Here is a 23,253-nt window from a genome sequence, read left to right as displayed (position 1 = left end):
GTATAATGCCATGGATGAGGAAATATACGTTATTGGAATAAATGAAACATGTGAGTTAATTACTTTGCCTCCCAAGAAATAATTAATTGAACTGAAATGGGTTTATAAGACTAAGTGCAATGTTGAAGGAAAAATAGATAGGCATAAGGCACGTTTAGTGGTCAAGAGGTACAAGCAGCAATATGGCAGAGATTATGATGAGACATATGCCCCAATTGCAAGAATGAAAATTGTGTGTTGTCATAGCAATTGCAGCCCAACACAAATGGAAGGTATATCAAATGGATATGAAATCTACCTTCTTGAATGGTGTATTGAAAGTAGAAGTATATGTGCAATAGCCACCTAGTTCTAAAGTCCCGAGTGAAGAACACAAGGTGTATAGATTGAAGAGAGCTCTATATGGGCTCAAGCAAGCTCCAAGGGCATAGTACAATAGAATTGATGCATATTTGATGAGCAATGGCTTTAGCAAAAGTGATGGTGAGCCCACTCTCTACATCAAGGCAGCAAATGGTAAGATTTTGATTGTTGTCTTGTATGTAGATGACTTAATCTTCACTAGAAATGATAGTTTCCTAATTGGTGAATTCAAAGAGGCCATGAAGAATGAATTTGAAATGATAGGCCTAGGCCTCTTGAAGTATTTTCTAGGCATAGAATAAAACAAATGCATGATGACATCTTCATCTCTCAAGAAAAGTATGCAAATTAGATCTTGGAGAGATTCAAAATGCAGAATAGTAAGGCAGCTCCAACACCAAAAACAATAGGTCTGAAGTTGGGCAATGAAGATTGCCGCAAAAGTGTGAATCCAACATTATACAAGAGTATGGTGGGAAGCTTGATGTATTTGACAACAAATCAGCCTAACATGATGCATGCAGTAAGTTTGATTTCCAGATTTATAGAAACACCAAAGGATTCCCATTGACAAGCAGGAAAGAAGATCCTAAGGTATGTGAATGCTACCAAAGGATTTAAGATTTTGTATACTATAGATAATGATTTCAAGTTAGTTGGCTACACTGATAGTGATTAGGCTGGAAGCTTAGATGATAGGAAGAGCACTTCCGAATACATGTTCCATATGGGATTGGGTGCAATTTCATGGGCATCTAAGAAGCAACTTATAATTGCTCAATCTACAATAGAGGTTGAATACATAGCAGCAAATGTAACAGCATGTCAAGCTATTTGGTTAAGGAGACTCTTGATAGATTTGAATGACAAGCATGGAACCACAATCTTCTGTGACAACATTTTCTCAATTGCACTATCTAAGAATCCAGTGTTCCATGGGAGAAGAAAGCACATAGAAATCAAATATTATTTCATCAGAGAGTTGGTGGAGAATGGAGATATCAAAATGAAGTTTTGTAAGTTTGAGCAACAACTAGCATACATTTTCACTAAGCCTTTGGGCATAACAACTTTTGTGCACCTAAGAAGGATTCTAAGTGTAGTTGATTTGGATAAAGTGTGATCCTTGTTTATATGGCTCAAGAGAAAGGGGAGTGTCAAATTTTTCAAACGGTTGGTTTCCCCTAGAGCCACACACCCACCTACCCGCTGACAAAATTCAACTTGGTAGGTGAGTTTGAAACTCAAAAAGAGAGGGAAATTTTGTTGTGACAAGTAAAAGGGATGAAGCTCATTCATTCAAAAGATATGTAGAGAGAAGATCAGTAGATCATAGCAGAGGAAGTGCAAAAGAAAGTGCATAAAATTCAAAGAGTTCAAGAAATTGGAAGAAGATAGAAGTTGTAGCATGTAATGTTCTCCATCTTTTAGGCCCTCAATGGAGTTCTTAGCTTTTCATTCTCCAAAAGCTAAGTGGAGAAATAAGAAGAAATAAATTAAATTGAAGTCAATAAATAAATAAATCTAAAGGCGACTTTATATTTAATTAATTTAATTTTCTAGAAGCACAACTAATTATTGTATTGAAAAGGGGGAAGCTTCTAAAGAGTACATTTTCTAAGACAACTAATTATTGTATTGGAAAGGGGGAAGCTTATAGAGAGTGCAATTAAACAATATTTTATTTTTTTCTAGAAGGGTGAAGGAAAAGAATAAATAGAGGTGAGAGCTTCATTGTTAGGCATCTGATTATTAGTCCCTGCCTTGCATAAGGCAGGTACTGATGCTTTTGGTGATGGCATACTATTAGTGCAAATTAAATCAAAACTAACAATCTAATGTTTCAATATGGAAATATTTAATAATTATTTTCTATTTTCAAAATTCTAATTTTCTATTGGTTGGACGGATTTTTGACAAGGGTAATTTTTGACAAAAAATTGTGAAAAAGCATCCGAAATTAAAAAGGCGATAAGTATTGATTTATTAGCATTTATTATGTAGTGGAGCTATTAGAGAGTGGCAACGACCAATTTATTGCACATGATTACGATGCAATTTTGTGTGAGAAGAAAGGTTTTAAAACATTGCTATCAAGGGTTTGGGAGTTATTTTTAGTGATAGGGACGATTGCAGAAAGCGAGAAGATTACAGAAAGTGACAGTTGAAAATGAAGAAGAGAGAGATGTAAGTTGCAAATCTTAATTTTCTTCTTTGGCAGTCATAGATCATTTGTTCATATTGCATTTGCCCTGTTCACAACCCCATTTGCATTGTTAAGAAGGCTTGAAGTTGTTTTCCGTTTGTTTAGGGAAGACCCTAAATAATCGTTTGCCATATGCAGGCGCATAATGTTGTGGTTCCATGTTCATTATATTAGTGAAATAAATCGAAAAGGAATTATATCTATATATAACTACGAGTTGTGTCGAGATTTCCTCATGACGTTTCAATTGGGCTTCTTGATGAGTTAGAATCCAAATTCTCTTGTGCTCCTCAAAGTCCTTCCTCGCTTTTTCCACAACCTCGGCCTTAGCCTGCTCCTGCAATTTAATCCTCCACTACTCTTCTGTATCATTTAGTTGCGTTCTCTCCTTCTTTGCACCCTCTTTCCTTGCAGGCTTCTTTTTTAGCTTCTTCATGTCTTTCATCTTCTCTTTGCGGGGCAATTGATCCCATTTAGAAACAAGGGTTACTTGAGGCTATGTTCTTGTAAAAGTTTGAAATGATCTTTGATTTTCTCGATTTCTAACTTTACATTCGGTTGCCCTGGATTATGAGTAGTAGTATTGAAACTACTTTTCTCAATAGGCTCCTCGCTAACATTTTTTTGGGAAATAACATAATACGTATAAACAATTCAAAATGGTTTATGTATATTATTAAATTTTAGCTTTCTTAACAATCCTGGAGTGGTTACCTCATATTCTAGAAGCTGCTCTTCCTGCACTTGACTGGCATCGACCCATGTTGACTCTGTTCTTTGCACTCATTCTCCTCAACCCACACTGGCAGGCCAGATCCAAATTTCCATTGAAATGTCTAGCACTAGTAGACAAAGCCAACGAATTTGATTATGTATCGTACAAGCATTTTCCTTTTTTTCTTTGAATGCCTCTGTACTTCACCATATTTCGAGCGAATAGACTCACGAGGCAGCTGGAAAATGGTAAACGAATGTAGCTAAATTAAGTTCCCACCTCCAGAGTGTCTGAAATATTATTATTGTTGTTTGTAATTTATTTATTTGTTTATTTTAAATCTTAAATTTCAAGTCCATTGATCGGTGGGAAAGCTTTGATGGTTCAGGTTTAGTTTGTGAAACTAAAAACTTGGGAATTCGCCGCAAATATCATTATTAGATGACAAACTAGAATTGGAAGGTTGGAAGCCAATCGAGCTGGGTACTTATAAATTACAAGATTTGAATAAATAGTATTCTGTACAAAATATGAAGGAAATCTAAAAGATTTTTTTGGCTTCATCACATTTGGCATTGGTTAATAAAATATTTGTACCTGTGTTCAACTACCCTCCATTTCAAGCTCTACTCTGACGGTATACATAGCTTCTGATTTCCTTTGCTGGCTTTATCCTCTCCTAGGATTTCTTGTTAAACTTGACTAATTGATATATAAACTGTTATGGTTTCCTAGGTTGTACTAAGATTTCATGATCATTGGGATTCATATTCTAATGTTTTAATAGTCCATACAGCCGTAGATGTAAAGTGAAATTTTCAATTTAGCTTGCATGTATTCCAAATCTTTTGAAGGTTTCAAGTGTCCAGTCTTGTGCTGAATATTTTTGCATATATCTTGTCCTGTTACTTGATGAAATATGGTACTGATAATAGTAAAATGCATTCAAAAGTGCTTTAATATCTATAGCTAACAAATTTATATCCACAAAGTTTTCAAAATAGAGGTTCACAAAACTTGAAGTTTTTATGGGTAAAATCTATTACACAAATATAAGTTTATGTAAAATTAATTACTCAGAACAACAAAGCTTTCTATAGAATGAACCAGAGTTGGGCTTCATGATGAAACATAATTTAATCAGGGATGGGCTTCATGATTAACAGAGTTCAGTCACAGTATATACAGATTGTAGAAAGAGTTATTTTTTTTAAACATGAAAGGAAAAAATATCCAGATAAATACAGCTCCATAGGTACTCCATAAATCTGAATCCATAATTTGAGCATCGTGATTTTCTAATAAATATTTCAAATTCAATTCCATCCAGCAAACTGATTGAAGCATAGTAGTACAATATTAAAAAAAAGCTAGTACAGTTATAAATGTAAGGCTTTCTGCATGCTAAATGAGTTTGTTTTTTCCAGTATTCTGCTCTACCAAAAAGCACACTAACATTAGTAATTTAATACTTACATCTGATGTCAGAAAAATGCTTTACATGAAACTCAAAAGGCTTTGTTCATTTCCCAGACTTTCTGAGATTGGTTGTCATGTGTAGTAAACACTATAGACAGAGCTTCTTTTTATTCATGATACATAATTATATTTACAATCTTTATACTTTAAAGACAATAAGCCAGTCACTTTACCGTAGAACATGAACTATGTTACTGATTATTATTATCATGTACCGTTGTCATGCGCATAAACCATTTCTAGTTGATCGTTCTACATTCGACTTCTATTGTTTCAATTTTCTAATTTCTCTTTGGTTCATTCTTGTACATTAAACTTTTGCTATTTCAATTCTCTAATCTCTTTTCCCTATCACAATATATGGTTGCCAGATCAGGACAAGTTGAAATAAAAGAGCTAACAAAACTATCACTTCCTCATGATACATGGTAAGTTATTCATGAATACATCTAATTTGTCAAGCATAGAAATTACATTTCAAATATTCAACTATTAAATCTTACCATTCCTATTTCAAGTTCTAGATATCTTGTAGCAATGGAAAGTTAAGATAAAGGCAACTATGGACATGTTACTTTGGCATAGTTTTAGAAGCTGACATGTACATGTCGCATTGGAAACTGTATGTTCGCTTACTTAGATTTGAAATAGTCAACCAGCAAATACATTAAACTTGATATTCTGCGCACAAAATGCATGGACACAATGTCAATGTTTGAAAATAATGACTATACTCAAGAAAACCTCAATTGTAGTTACATTGTTGTAGCAATGCAAACAACAAATGTGCTTGTCATAAAATCATTGAATACTGTAGTGACTACAAACCCAAAATCTTGCTGCTCTTTGCACTCTATCAAAGTAGCAATACGTGACAAAAGTAACATCCCAACAAACCAATGCCAACACCGAAAAACCAAACGAACTCACACTACCAGAAATAGATTCAAAGAATCGATCTCTACATACCGCCACACAATAAATGACACACCAATACAAGCATGTGCCATTTGTGAAATGCTACACTTTTGCAAAAGCATCTGTCAGATTGACCGAGACATATGAACAACTTTTCTATGCTTCCCATTACTACTGATGTAAAGAAAATTAAGCTAGGACAATTGATTTGCAAGCAATGTCTCACAACAATATCATTTGGCAAAGTGCCTTGCTTTGTTGTGCCTTGGAACATAAGACGAAATCCTTCCATAAATGCAGTCAAAATGTTGACTTCATTAGAAGAAAGACTTGTGTCTTTGCGGATAGCTTTTGCACAAATATGGTAGTTAGGCTTCAAGAGGTCACAATATGGACTAAATGGAACAATCATCAACATTCCTGTAGACTTTGACAAAGTACAAGCAGCACTTCCCAGAGAAATTGATCAAACAAAAATCGTGGCAGTGAAACTAAAGAGAAAGCTACAATATGAAAGCGCATATGCCTAGGGTAATGTTTGTCTTGTTTTTATAATGAATGCACTTGCAACTTTAGCAACCACCCCACTATACAGGACAAAGAAAGTTGTCATAAATAAAGAATGGCACATGTCACTTGTAGCCAAGGCCCATGAAATGAACTCAGAGGTTGAGAACATAGAGGACATAGATGATGCGACATCGAACACTAATGAAGATCCAATAGATGAATCACTTATACATTGGTTTAATGACTCCCACTCAATTAAAGACCTTGAGACAACTGTTCTTGAAATTGCACCTTTTGAAGCCATCAAACCTCTTGGCATTTTCCAAGACACATACTTAGAAGAGATGAACTTCCCAACATTATTCTTTGGACATCCTCGTCCAACTGACATATCTAACAGATTATCGTACAAGAAAATTGCAAAATGGAAGCTAATGCATCGAGATAATGACTTTGCAATGCATATCACTGACATCTTCTTCAAGGCTATCAAGATCATAATACAAAAAATATCATCCCTAGCTTGGGTTTTATAAGGAAAATAGAACTCAAAGGCAAAAAACTTCTGGCCAAGGATGTACATGGCTGAATGAATTTGGAAAAGATACTACGGTCACCCTTGGGATTCAGATCACTGAAAACCATTCAAACATTCCCTGACTACTTGGACAACACTAGAAAGAATATATTTGCAATGATACAAAAACTTGGACCTCTAACATTCTTCGTTACATTAACTAGTGCTGAACATTATTGGCAACCACTATGCAAGGCATTAGACCATATATATGTATATGAGCAATGTTAGTATGCTAATAGAAACCAAATTTAAATAAAGCTTTTACAAACTAAACAAAATTCATAAACTTCAAGATAGACTAAGATGAACTCTCAATTGAGAATATGAGCCATTAATAGACTCTCTCAATGAGAAGCTCTCTTGTTGAGTGGCTTTGTCTAAATAGATAGGATGTATGCTCAAACTTATGCTTCAAAAAGGGCTTCAAATGGAGTTGGAATTTGGGTGTGAGTGTATGGTTTTGATGTAAAATGGCTTCTCAAAATGGCATTATGACTTTACTTCATGAATTGTGTTCTTTTGCAAAGGGGAAGGATCCAATTTATAGGCAAGAGGCTTGAGGGATTGAGGGCTAAGATGCAAGGATGGGAAAAAGCTCATGGAGGGCTCAGATTGCATGAGAGGAGAGCACATGGATTGTGCTTCCTTACAACCAATCAAGGAGTGACACATGTCACATGGTGAGAGGATGGAGGAAAGGGTAAGGATGAGTCAACAAAGGAGGCTCAAGGGATAAAATCTTCATAAAGACCCTCATAATGACTTGTAAGAGCAATAAAAGGGCTTGGAAGAGTCATTTATGGCCTAGTGGGCTTCATAAAGTTTTATGGTTGAGATATTTTGAAGGAGATGAGGGCAATTTCGACTTGGACTTGATTAGGAAGGTTTTAAGCTTGCTTAGGCTTGTGCAAATGATTAGAGGATGGATTAGGATTGTTTAGGATTAGCTTAGGGATAGGCAAGTGGATGGCATTTAATGAGGGTGGGTGAAGGAGGAGATATTTGTTAACTTTGGCTTGGGTTAGTAAGTTTTAACCCATGTTTAGGGAATGTGACAAGGTTAGGAGGGGATTAGGATTAGGGTTAAAGACATCTTCTAGAAGAGTCTAGGCTTTGGATGAGGATGAAGACTTTCTAGAAGAGTCTAGAACTTCCTAGGATAAGATTTTATGAAATAAATAAAGTTTTATTTATTTCAAGGGTTTGGGTTGAGGAGATATTTATTAAAACTTTTTTAATAAACATGAGGATTAATATTTAATCTTAATTAAATATTTTGAGTTGGGATTAGGGGTAGGAAATGATGGGATTAGCCTTTAATTAAAATTAAAGAAGGATTAGAAGATTTTGGAAGAGGTTAGTGGTCTTAAGGAAATTGGCCAAGTTTTGGGCAAAAAATAAATTTTTTATTTATTTTGGATTTTTTGGTCAATTTATTAATTAAATAATTAATAAATAAGGAAATAATGTTTAAATAAGATTTAAACATTTTTGGGAGGGATTCCTTAATTAAATATTTTTAATTAAGATAAAGGGATTTAATGGCATAAAAATTAATTAATTAATTAATTAAATAATTAATTAATAAATGATGATGTCATCAGAGATTTTTTTCAAAAAATAAAAATACTTTATTTTCTAAAAGTTTTAAGGTGTCTACAATACATACTGCAGAACAAACCAAACACAATGAAACAATTGAAGACAAGGATATAGATTTCAAAATTAGGCAAAACCCTGTTCTTTGTAGCCGATATTTCAATCATAGAATCAATGCTTTCGCAAAATGATGTTGGCAAATGACAGGCTATTTGGAAAAGTCTAAGACTACTATTTCATAATAGAATTCTAGAATCATGGAAATGAACATGTTCACTTCATGTTGTGGATAAAAGATGCTCCAGTGTATGGAACCGACAAAAATAGTGACATTGAACAGTTTGTAGACAGATACATTTCATCTAATTCATCACTGCTTGATGAGAACTTGCTAAAAATGCAAACTCATCATCACACAAGGAGTTGCAAAAAATATCGAATCTCAACTTGCCGGTTCAATTTCCCAGTTCCTCCGATGAGAACAACAATAGTGCTTGAACCATTGGAGACAACCGACATTGCTTTCAAGGAGAAAGCAAAAAGCTTCTTCAAAGATTTAGAGAATATGCACTTTACAAAAGAAACCACATTTGACAACTTCTTAGACAACTTCAACTTCAATGAACATGAGTACATTACAATGCTTCGATCTGCATTGACAAAAAGAATTGTGCTGCTAAAAAGAGAACCAAAAGACATTTGGACAAATTCATTTGCAAAACTTGTGCCATCTCTATGGTATGTTAACATAGACACACAGTTCATACTAGATGCATATGCTACTACATCTTACTGTTGTTCATACATGACGAAACAAGACAAGACAATGTCCACTGTATTTTCTCGCTTGCAAAAAGAAAGCACATTTGCATGTGATAACAAGATTCAGTTTATACGAAAACTTGGAAATGCATTACTTAACTACCATCAAATGTCTAGCAGACAAGCTATCCACATTGCTTTGTCATTGCCCGTGTGGAAGTTATCACAAAAAATTGTCTTCATTAACACTGCCCCATTCGAGAGTAGAGTCATCATGTTGAAAAGTCCAAAGCAATTAGCAAAAGAAGAAGACAACTCAAAAAACATAATGTGTGCTTCTGTAATAGACAAATACATACAATGACCAAATGAATTGGAAAACCCATCTCTAGCTAAGTATTGTGCATTTTACTATAACAATGGAACAAATGTCAAAAAAAGACGAAAGCCACATATCATACACTATGTTAGGTACAATGCACTTATTGATTATGAGAACTACTACTAAGAGAAACTTATGTTGCATCTACCTTTTAGAATAAGTAAACAAACACTCCTAGCCAATTACAACACATGGACGGAAGCGTTCACTGCACATAAAACACAATTAGCTAGCAATGAGCAATTGTTCAATGCATAAATTAATCCTACATGGGGAAACATAGAAAAAGCTACAATAGAAAAAAAGACAGAAAAGTTTCCAAAACCACTCTTTGACCATGACAATAGCAAACCTGACGAACAAGCCCAACAAGAAACCTATGACATAATTACTGACCTTGTGCAACCAAACTCTGGAAAATGCAAAGACAAGATTCCAAAGCAACTATTTTCATAAACAACACATCCATGTTTACTCAATAAAATGAATATTTAAATTTATGATGGCAATTGAACAAAGAACAACAAGTGATAGTCAAAGACATCGTCATGTGCAAGAGACTAGCACCACAGACACCATTGTACTTATTCTTGATAGGTGGTGCTAGAACTGGCAAGACATTCATAGCCAAAGTACTGTATTAGGCTATGCTTTGCCTATATGAAAAGGACCTATACAGTGACCCACTTAAACCAAAAGGCATTAGAGTCGCCTCAATAGGTAAAGCTGCATTTAACATAGGAGGTACAACTGCACACTCTATCTTTCGCCTTCCTTGCAATTCTTCCAAAATGTCGTCCCTTGATTTCGACACTTTGGATAGCTTAAGCAAGAAACTTGAGTAGCTACAGATCCTCTTAATTGATGAAATCTCCCTTGTCAGATCTTCAATGCTATATAACATTGACCAAAGACTACGATAGATAAAGCACACACCAACAAAACCATTTTGAAATGTTGACATCATATTCTATGGGGACCTCTACCAAGCACAGCCTATCTGTGACAATTGGATATTTGAATCGCCCATAATTAACAATAATCAAATCCCCTACGCATTTTGGATAGAATCAGTCAAATACTTTGAACTTTATATAGTTGTAAGACAAACAAATGAATAGTTTATCTCCATACTCAATCGAACTAGAACCTCAAACCAAACTGATGAGGACATTTTCTACCTCAATAAAATGTGCCACAAGAATCCTCCTAATGATCCAAATTTATCATATTTGTTCCAAACAAATTCAGCTGTTTAGCACCGCAACCAAAAAATGTTGAGTTTCTTGCACACAACTCTATATGTTCTTGAAGTAATCGACCAAAAAGACATACCACTCGACATCAACAAATACTAGAACGAGAAGACATCACTACCTGCAACAATCCTTGTCAAACTAGGAATCTTAGTAGAACTCATAGCAGGTAATCTAGACATCGAAGATGGTCTGGTCAACGGTGCATACAACATATTCCAATTATACACAACAAACAAGCAAGACATTATTTGGGTATAGTTCAATGATCCAACAATTGGCAGATCCCGCTGCCAACAAATGTAGACCTTGTACACTGAGTTGATTCCTATTACATGGACACCAATATTGAGAATCACTAAAAGAGTCAAAGCCATAAATAAAATTGTAACACGAACACAATTCCCCATCCAACTAGCATCTGCACGAATGATACATAGGGCACAAGGACTCACAATGGAAGCAGTTGCATTGGACCCATCTAAAGTCTGCCAACATGGACTTGCATACACTGCTCTATCACATGTGTAGCAAATCGAATCACTATACCTCACTCATAAATTGCAACATACCAACTTCAAAGTCTCCCACAAAGTAAAAAATGAGATGTAACGCCTCTACACAATAGCACAATGGATAATGAATTACAACATTCCTGCCATACTTGAAACTAGACACATTATATGCTCTCTAAACACACGTAGCTTGCCACTACATAAAGAAGACATAGCTCATGATCATGCACTACTTGCAGCAACTGTCCTTTGCCTTCAAGAAACAAGGATTGCACATACTTCTCATATGACACTATTGACTAAAAACTTTAATTTCCACCCCTTCTTTCATATACATGGCCTACTCACATGTTGGACAAAGCATAGTGTACTAAACAAACTGCAGACCTTTGCAGCAAAGGACTTTGAAACAACGACAATTGACATCTTACATTTGCAAAATTCCCTATGCATCACAAATATCTACCTAAGGCCAAATGCCCCTATTATCAAATTACTCACTTTCCTTGAAAACATTACCAATACAGTACCACAAAATTAAGAATTCATTATTGTAGGAGACTTCAACATAGACATGCTTAGCTCAACAAAACAAAAAAACAATCCTCATAGACTTCATGGAACAACACAATCTGCACTTTGTAGTAAACAAGCCAATGACACATGCATTAACAATAATTGACCATTTTTGGATACGCATCATTGACAATGCACCAGTTACATTCACTATATTAGACACCTATTGGACAGATCATTTTGCAATAGCATTGTGCCTTTAGCTATACTAAATATAGTATGTTTCTCCACCCATCTCAGATCATGGCTACTACAATTGACAAGCTCAAAGACAAAGCAAAAGTTGACACTGTTGATTCAACACAACATGAACACACTACGCACCAAAGCAGCATCCAAGAGGATGAACTGGCAAATGATCTGCAACAACAAAAAAGGCAAGTATATTTATACATTTAAAAAGTATAATACTAGACATATAAACAGAAAAAACTTTCAACACTTATTCTCCAAACTAACATGAGCTCATTGATTGCAGGCTCAAGTTGGAGATAGTCCACCAATCCACCATACTTGACATATGTAAAATGCAATTAGTAGAAGCATTTGAGGGTCATGTTCTAGTCACATATGGCCCAGCATGCAAGACAAGCTCAATAATTGACCAAAAAAAATCCATCGCACACGTTGACCTTACTAATAGCTAGTGCCAGATGACAATTATAGCAAACATTACAAATACATTAATACAAAAATTCCTACCATCATTCCAGCCCAGGACAAGTGTTCGTTTGGAGAAGTTTAAAATTAGGAAAAAAAGCCAATTTGAAAGGGGTGATGCCAAATATTACTTACAGCTGATAGCCAAAACAAAAATACAACTATTCATCTAGTTTTCATGCAACAATGACGCATACCAGATACAAAAATATTACAATTGGTCCACTCCCCAAAGACATATCCAATCGGAAGCCTTGGTGTCCTTGTACCATCCTACAAGCATAAGAGAGATGAATTTTGTTTGCAAATTAGAGATGGACCACTCCCTTCGGATGTTGCTACTATATGAAACTCTACAAACTCATACTTTCTTCTCCCTAAAAGCTTAGAATAAAAACTATTAAGATAAACTCATCATTTCTGACAACCATCATTCTGCCTCTGTGCAGCTCATAGTCATAAAGGATCATGTTGGACCCTACAACAGCCTACAAAAAATATTTGCAGCCTGCACAATTCCAAACCCACTGCTTCTACTTTTGAAAAATGTAATCTGCTAGGGACCATGAGGCTCTGCAATCATACGATCAGGCCTATCTACGTTCATTGGCATACTACATGATGTAGCAATAGAAAAATCACTCACATAATTGGACTCAAAAAATTTACAGGTAATAAAATAACAACCTCCTCTTTGCAGTTATTAAATTAAACTAATTCAATACAAAATGCTCAACTAATTTAGATCTATATGCCTTTGCCAATAAAAGGTAACAGTCACACTAAGGACAAAAAATGTCCATCTCTCATTGTACCAACCTGTCTGCAACATATGTTGCCAAACTGTTTGCCCATCACAAAGTACAAATGATAACAATACACATTGCACCAAATGTGCATGAACCATGCCATTCACTTATCAACCTTATCTACAATGCATACTTGAGACTAAAGACAAGCTACTTGAATGCAACTTGCATGGATGACTTCTACAAAAACACTTTCCAGAGCTTACTGCAATACCATTTCAGACTTACACAAAGGACATGTCATCAACAGTCTACCTTATGCGACAATTTGAGCTGCAAGGAACTTTCATCATTGAAATGAACAATTCAATTGTTGCTATCATGAGCGAACCCACTACAGTAAGCAACTATCCACTTACATCTACCATTTATGCATTGACTGGATACCATTTTCAACACAAAATACTAACGTACAATTACTTGTTCTTTACAAATTTCAGAGCACCTAGCAGAAAATAGATATACGACAACAGAATTTTCCACCACCATACAGTAACATCAAAGGTATGCATGATAGCTTCCACTGATCTTTTCACATTAAAAAAATTGTATGCAACCTCCATTTATTACAACCATAAACTATTCCTAACTTACTCAAACATCTATTGTGTTTGCAAGTTACTTGCACAATACAAAGAATGGATTTTGAAATAGCCAGCACCGTTCTGAAAATCATGCTTTCACAATCATTTTCTACATGTTTTGCTCTCAAAAAACAATGTAAATGTACTTGAATTATTTTTGGAGGCCTTCGAACACTTCACCAGAAAGCCAAATATTAGGATTACAGCATAAATTTTCAGCAAAAAGATAGTCTATTAGGCAACTCATAATTGTTGCACAATACATATTAATACTTAGACTAATTGCAAAATGATTTACATATCTTCTTTTGTCCATGGTTTGATATTGATATTTATATGCTATTTGTAACAAATCTATAAATTTTTGCACAACAATAATGGATAATAGTCATTGAACTTGCATACTTGATCAATCAACACATGTTCATTGATTATTTCAAGAGAGTTGATTCTGAATGAATGAATGAAAGCAAGTTTTAACTAATATTCTGTGATTGATTATGTTTCACATTAAAATCAACTTGTGGTCTAATTGCAATAGACATATTCAGTGCTTGATTACTATTTACAACATTCTTTAACAATTCATTCTTTTACTAAACAGATCATTAACCTTCTTAAGAAACTTCTTAGACATGATTGTGAACATAGCAAATTTAATTATTGAAATCAAATGTCCTTTTTATGTGATCTGAAGCCCTAGTAGGTTGGAAGCTCTTAATCTTATTGATTTTATCCTTGTACCTATTGAAAGTGAGCCTGTATATGGATCTATTGGTGATGATCTTTTTGATTTTAGGTTCCTTACATCCAAATTCTGTGTTAATGAGAAAATTGACGCAATTGGATGGGCTATGATCATTTCCTAAACCTATAAGTTCACCAAGTTCTGAACTAATTTTATACAAAATCTAACTATTATTTAATTCAGGCAGTATGTTTTTGCATTCATACCAAGAAGGGACTATTTTTTTTCCAAATTTTGTTCGTTAAAATTGGGTTCCCAAGCTAAAAATGTAACAGAATGTCCTTTATTAAGTAAATATGGAACTGCAATTAAATCGTTTATAATTTCTAAATTTTAACAATGCAAATACAATACATTATTGGAATGGATAGAAATACTTACCCGTTCTTCATATTGGTCCCTTAACCATCTAATAAGATTCTGATATATGTCTTGAGGACCATTCCATATTGCAAAGATGACTAAGTCATATTGCAAAGATGACTAAGTCTTGGCATTCCCTCCATCTATCCTTCATATCCTCATTGCTAATGATCAAGGCATCTTTAAAGTCAATATGCTCTGGTTCAGAGGGATTATTATTTGAATTACATATAGAGTTCATCAAGGATGAGATAATAACTTTGTGAGAAGTTTGTATGTAAGTAGGTCTCCTAAGAGGAGGGATGTAAACTTGAGTACATATGGATAGAGAGGCAGAGTTGGAGAGCTTGGAAGGCAACATGGAGGGCTTCCTAGGGCCAATAAGGATACTATTAGCTTCAAAAACTTTTGATGGCTTAGATGAGCTCAGATGATCTATTGAGGATAACATTGACTTATTTGAAATCATGGTAGAGCTAGGGTTGTTAGCATATTTGGTTAATGCAAACATCTCAGTTTGTTTTCTAATCGATGATCATCAGACTTATGAGACAACTCCATGTGGGTCTTAAGTTTCAGATTTCCTTGATCTTGGTATTTTTGCGACTTCGTACCTGAATCCATCCTTCCTATGATTGTTTAGATCCGTAATGCATTGGGGTTATCTTTTTAATAGCTTCTTTATCTTTGATGCTATGTGGTTTGAACAAGGAAGCAAAGGAAAGATGGTGTTTGCTTTGATTGACGGTCTAAGTTTGCTTGCTAGACCTAATATTCAGATTTTACGATGATTTTGGATTCTTTCTTTATTCTTGGGATGGATTGGCATTCTAAACTTCTGAACTTCTATGTGCATGAGGTTTGAGCAGATTAATCCTAGAGGCCAGATTTGTTGGAGAAGGATTCTTGTCATTTTATGAATTATGATTATGAGCGCGCTATCACATTTTAGGGGAAATGTCATGCCCAAAATTCAGGGCAAAGACATACTAACAATTTTTTTTTTTTTTAAAATGATAATAGGATTAAATGTAATACATAAGTACTCGAATAGAATTACTTAACTTCCTCATACTCAGGTATAATTACGAAATTTAAGTACCAATCAAATGCAAATTTTCTTAATATATTTTAAACTTAAATTGCATAACTTAATATATATAAATCACTATGTTATATAATTAATCTCAATCAAATGAATAGGATTTTGAAACATAAGAATGTTGCAGGAAGGTGAAACATCATTACTTCTGATTTCGAGAAAACATATGCATAAATTGAAATACCAAAAATATCATAAGCAGGAATATAACTCAATTTTTATAAACAAATGTGGTTCAGTCATTTCTCATTCATTTTATTGAACCACCTGATTCAAGGGCTCTGCCGGGAAAGAACCAAGAAGAAAACCTGGCATTGTTGCCACTACAACAAAAAGTTTAAATACAATTTACACTGGATTTCAATCCCGAACATAATTGAATTTCAACAATCAATTTAAATTTCCTTCATGGCCCTTAACAAGGGACCCATTTCATTTTCTGTAATACATCACTGAGATCATGGAGAGAACGGAAACTGACCGGGTGACAACAACCATAATAAGGAGACAAAATTAGACATTCATTTCCATACCGAGTTTTCACAACAAGTTTGACATTGAATCAAAACTAGGGGGAAGGTGAATTTTTCCAACAGGAGATGTTAGACACAACACCAAAACGAGTGCCCAATTGGGGCTATAACTCAAGAACTTCTATTCTCGCATTCTTACATGCCAAAACTCATACGTGATTTGTGCTAACATGTAGGGGCACATAACACCCTACCCTATCTCCCTCTTCTCATCTTGAGAAGAGACTGTACACTGTTGGAGTCCAACTGAAGACCTTTCCTCGAAAATGGCCACTTCTGCCCTATCCTAGGGTGAGTAATGCCAAATACCCATGAAAGAAAACTTCAAAAATTCAAAACAAACACAAAGGAAAAACATTGAAGAAAAATTGTTTCCCAATCCCTCCCAACATACTCAACACACATATAAACATACATAAGTAATAAAACTGAAACATGAAGCACTACATAAAACCAAAATGAGGTAAAGTATTCCTACCTTCAAGAAAACAGGTTATGGCAATGAACAAGTTTGAGAAGAGCTAGCTTTCCTCTCCTTCTCCTTCAATTCTAAAAATCTCTCTAAAACTAGAGGTTGGGTGAAAAATCCAAACCTCCTCAAATTTGCCTCTAAATAAGACCATAACTCAACCACCTCTAAAAGAAATAACTCCCCCCACTTGCCCAAAAGATCTAGAGGTTTCTAGTTCAACTAAACATAAGGCTAACCTCAAGGTGGGGTTAGGGTCATTCAACCCATGGTGAAATCATTATATTTTCGCACTAAAACAAAAATAGACTTTTTGAGTGACCATAAAAGTCAACAAAAGGGGCTAGGGGGGTGGAAAATGCCCCCAACCGATACCCATACCCCTTGGGTATTAAGATTTCATGATTTTAGGCCTTTAGGATTAATTAGGAACCTAACAAATGCTAGGAAAAAATTAGGACTTACTAACAACCTACTAAAATGCAGATTACTCACTAATCAAGATTAGGGTAATTAACCTCGATTACTCATTGATTAGCAAAAATATCACTAGCCTAATCTGACTTATATCATTAGGTCACTCGGTTAACTCTAACTATCATTTTGGAATGCATATACAATTCACAAGTGTCAAGCGACACTATAAAAACACTGTTACGAAACATTAACATTTAAAGATTACAGAATGATACATTCATTCAATCCATGACACAAATAAAATACGAACAACGAGGTTTGCATCTTTCATCATATTTAACCCTGGTTTCCACAATTGCTACATAGGCTTCAGTTTCGTTTCTCCATTAGATCTACCGGCTAAAATACCCTGCACACTCATTGCACACATTAGTAGCTCAAGAAAATTACATACATATATTCAAAACTTATCTATATAGTTACATAATTCAAAACATGAATCTTTCATAAAATCAACTATTTAATTCATTTCTACCCACATTTAATCATTCGAATCACATAAACAATACCACATAACTCATTCGTTAATTCAGATTAAAGTACTAGAATAATCATCGGTAGGCATGCATACACCTAATCATCATAACAACACCAATTAAAGAATACTGAACTATCTAAAGCATAAAACTCAATCATCAAAATACCAAAAAAAATCAACACCCTTATCATCAGGTGAAAATGCCTCATACCATCGTTAGTGAAATTTTAATGTTTTAATAGTCGAGATAATGTAGTAGTTCTTGAATCACTAAATATCTAAAACATGAATGAATAAGCTAATCTTAGTTTCTTTTAAGACATTCGCAACATAACACATTACTTCATTTCCGATACAATCTCCCATAACAGTTTTAACAAAGGATTCATAATTAATAAGTACGCACGAGGAGGGTCCTTACAGGGGATATCTATTGTAGAATATCAAATTTGTTTGTAATAGGCAGTAGGAAAGATCATGCATATTTTGTTTTCAAAAAGTGTTGCTCTGATTTTTTTTGCTATTTTTTTTACTTTTCGTGGAAAAAACATTTTTTATTTTGAGGCTTAAGAGTAAATGTATAACTTTTATTCATTTTTATAAATTAATTGCTAATTTATTTAATTATCGTATATTATGCATTAAAAAATCATATTTTAGAGAAATGTCTTAGAATAATAATTAATAGTTTTGATTATAATAATCGAAAGATGTTATGCTTTTAAATATTTTATAACATTTATTTTACTAATCTTTAATACTTTTTAAAATGTAATGTCTATGCATTAGCATTTGCATTAGTATTTCCTTCTTTAATATTCACAAGGAATGTGTTTTAAAAAAATAAAAATAAATTAAAAAATGAAATTGAAATGAATGTAATATTTTTTAGCTCTTAGTATTGTGTAAAAGAAAACTAAAAAGTTTGAAAAAAAATCAGTGAAACACATTGTGTTAATGTAAATTAGAACTTTTTTAATCATGTCATTCTATGTGAAGATTAGCTAGAGCTAAAAATGTACTCTCAACTAACAATTGGTACTAAAAATTGCATCTTAGTATATAAATATATTGAAGAGATGATAAAGTGAAACAAAACCTTCAAATCTATATGATAATCAAGCTCCATCACTAACAAGGGACGCAAGTGTCATAGTTCCTGCCTATTGTATAATGCTTTTACTGGTAAGACATGGTGAATTGAGAAGTTGCTTGGTAGAGAGTGGACAAATTGTGTCATAGTAGTCATTTACAAATAGGCCATTTGTCAAAATTCCTGTACGAATTTCTAAGAGACTTTGCAAAAAAATAATTTTTTAATGAAGAAAGTAGAAAATTTTGGCTAAATAAACCTAAAATATGAACATATCATATTTTTTCGAATGCATGTAAAGACATGAACAATTTGTGCAATAAAATATGGTCAAATTTGTACGTTGTTTCTTGATGAAAAGAAAAGAAAAAGGCTCCATCCTATAGCTATTAATCTCAAGTCAGCGAAAAATGTCACGTACAAATAATTGTTAACTGACAGAATAATATTTAAACATAATTAATTTATATTATATTGTATTTTGTAATAATTTTTAGAATTTGTAATTATTTTATATTTATATCCATATTATTTTCCAATTTTCTTAAACATGTATTTTTATTAATTATTCATTTTTCAAATTGTATTATAAATCACATTTTTAAAATTCTAATATTACAATGTTACTCATTAAAATTTAAAATCAAACATAAAAAAGTACATGAAATATTAAATAGAGGGCAATATAAATTTTTAATACCAATACAATTATATTTGTATTTTCTTTCTTATTTTTCTATTCACTTAAATAAACAAATAAGTACAAAAAACAACACATCGATTTATAAAATGTAAGGTGAAGCTCTAATAATAAACAACTACCCCCAATTCCATACAAAAACATTAAATTAATAAAAAAAATACTAGCATAAATATTCTTAGTGTGAAAGGGATTTTTTGTTTTGTTTTTTTTCTATATTTTTCCTATTACTCTATTAATTATATAATTTATTTTCTTATTAAAAAAATAAAGCTATTTTTAAGTAAACTTTAACAAGCCATTTTAATACCTTAAAATCAATTTTATAAATATATTATTTAGAATTTTATATATAAATAGACATATTGATAAGGACTCATAAATTATGTTAAAATATTTAAAGGTTTTATAAAAATTATCTTAAACTTATGTTCACCTCTAGTAGCTATAGATTTTTGAGAGTAACCACTTTATATTTTAGTACTTTTAATTGAATTTGTTTTTAAATTATTTTTTACAAATATACCATGAGTAGACTAAGTTTAATCAAATGAAGTATAAAGTTGCCTTATTAGAGTAGATGACAACTAGGCTAACCTAAGAAATTTAAATTACTTATATATCAATCTATATCCAACAACATCAAGTATCACCATTCTTATCAAACTAAACTTCGCCTCTGTGCAGCTCACAGTTGTAAAGGATTATGTTGGACCCTACAACAGTCTATAAAAAATATTCACAGCCTACACAAGTCCAAACCCACTGCTTCTACTTCTAAAAAATGTAATTTGCCAAGGACCACGAGGCTCTGCAATCATATGATCAGGCCTATCTACCTTCATTGACATACTGCATGATGCAGCAACAGAAAAATCACTCACAGAACTGGACTCAACAAATGTACAGGTAATAAAATAACAACCTCCTCTTTGCAATTATTAAATTAAACTAATTCAATACAAAATGCTCAACTAATTCATATCTATATGCCTTTGCCAATAAAAGGTAACAGGCACACTAAGGACAAAAAAATGCCCATCTCTCGCCATACCAACCTGTCTACAACATATGTCGCCAAACTGTTTGCCCATCACAAAGTACAAATGATAACAATACAAATTGCACCAAATGTGCACAAACCACATCATTCACTTATCAACCTAATCTACAATGCATACTTGAGACTGAAGACAAGCTACTTGAATGCAACTTGCATGGATGACTTCTACAACAACACTTTCCAGAGCTTACTGCAATACCATTTCGGACTTACACAAAGGACATGTCATCAGCAGTCTACCTCATGCGGCAATTTGAGTTGCAAGGAACTTTCATCATTGAAATGAACAATTCAATTGTTGCTATCATGAGCGAGCCCACTACAGTAAACAATTATCCACTTACATCTGCCATTTATGCATTGATTGGATACCATTTTCAACACAAAATACTAACGTACAATTACTTGTTCTTTACAAATTTCAAAGCACCTAGCAGAAAACAAATATATGACAACAGAATTTTCCAGCACCATATAGTAACAACAAAGGTACACATGATAGCTTCTACTGATCTTTTCACACTGAAAAAACTATATGCAGCCTCAATTTATTACAGCCATAAACTATTCCTAACTTACTCAAACATCTGTTGTGTTTGCAGGTTACTTGCACAATACAAAGAATGGATTTTGAAACAACCAGCACCGTTCTAAAAATCATGCTTTCACGATCATTTTCTAAATGTTTTTCTCTCAACAAACAATGTAAATGTACTTGAATTATTTTTGAAGGCCTTCGAACACTTCACTGGAAAGCTAAATATTAGGATTACAACATAAATTTTCTGCAAAAAGACAGTTTATTAGGCAACTCATAATTGTTGCACAGTATATATTAATACTTAGACTAATTGCAAAAGGATTTACATATCTTCTTCTATCCATGGATTGATATTGATATTTATATGCTATTTGTAGCAAATCTATAAATTTTTGCACTACAATAATGGATAATAGTCATTGAACTTGCATACTTGATCAATCAGCATATGTTCACTGATTATTTCAAGAGAGTTGATTCTGAATGAATGAATGAAAGCAAGTTTTTACTAATATTTTGTGATTGATTATTTTTCACATTAAAATCAACTTGTGGTCTGATTGCAATAGACATATTCAGTGCTTGATTACTGTTTACAACATTCTTTAACAATTCATTCTTTTACTAAACAGATCATTAACCTTCTTAACAAAATTCTTAGACATGATTGTGAACATCGCAAATTTAATTACCATAAATACAAACATAGAATAAATTTCCATATACACCTGCAAAACCACATACCTCACCTTACATCAATGCCTCCTTCACTCTCCCCACACAAGGCAGGGACTAAAGCTCAATCAGAGGCCTTGTTGTCAATTGCATTTGATATGAACTTGAGAGAAGAAACTAAGGGTTTCTAATTTCAGTTAGCCATTGGAGAGCATCAATTCTTCAGTGTTGCAACCATTTGAGGTGGTAAAATATCCATTCAAATTGGGATTCAAGAGAGCTTTATTCTAGACTTCTATTTGTGCTTAAAGTTAAGGAATAACTGAAGGGTTTGAAGAATATTGAAGGATTAACAAGCGTAGACTTGAAGATTCATCCTTGGCAACCATCAGTAATCATTTTTTTCTTTGCTACTATAGTGCACATGAATAGTGTTGCCTATAGTACCCACACTATAATATTTATGCTTGATTTTGATTGCAACTTTCATCTCCATCCATGGACATCACTATTATTAGGTTCCTCCTGCAACTATTAGTAGTTAACATTGCAATCTTAGGCATATAATTTTGTTGTTGTAAGTGATAATTCATAATCACATTTGGCATTATTGTAGTCATTATTGTAAGCCCATTTGTATTGGCAAATTCATAGCAACATTATACATGGGAATGAATTCAATAAAGGAGATATATGTACCATACCATTTGTTTGACAAAATGTCTATCTAATAGCATATATGATCAGCATAATAGTTGTATGTCAATTGTTTGTCAAAATGTTAGTTGGTTGTAGGTATGCATTCCATATTTAGTTTCCATGTATATGCATTGAAAATTCCAAAAAGAACTGCACTTGCATATTAGTTCATTGTAAGAGGTATTGTAATATCATTTGTGAACATTCTAAATTTCTTAGCATCATTCAAACTATATCAAACAATCTAAAACACAAAAAATCAGAAATGAGAAAGGCAACATACAAGTGTTTGACAATATTCTTTAAACTAAAATTAGTTAGTTTGGGCAGGGATATTACATTGGTAACAAAGCTTGGTTGCAAAGTGTTTGACGAAATGTCAAACAACTAAATTAGAG

General features: G+C 33.3%; 1 long non-coding RNA gene across 1 annotated transcript; it reads left to right on the top strand.

The window, feature by feature from the left end:
- Positions 1-2,376: 2,376 nt before the first annotated feature.
- Positions 2,377-21,993, top strand: LOC149538151 (uncharacterized). Its single transcript, XR_016355994.1, has 3 exons — positions 2,377-2,550; positions 5,135-5,191; positions 21,543-21,993. It is a non-coding gene; the product is annotated as an uncharacterized LOC149538151 (long non-coding RNA).
- The last annotated feature ends 1,260 nt before the right edge of the window (positions 21,994-23,253 follow it).

Source organism: Cupressus sempervirens, chromosome 9 (assembly GCF_028749045.1).
Source record: "Cupressus sempervirens isolate cs-2001-9-10 chromosome 9, ASM2874904v1, whole genome shotgun sequence".
Classification (NCBI taxonomy): domain Eukaryota; kingdom Viridiplantae; phylum Streptophyta; class Pinopsida; order Cupressales; family Cupressaceae; genus Cupressus; species Cupressus sempervirens.
This window is presented reverse-complemented; position numbering and strand designations above follow the sequence as displayed.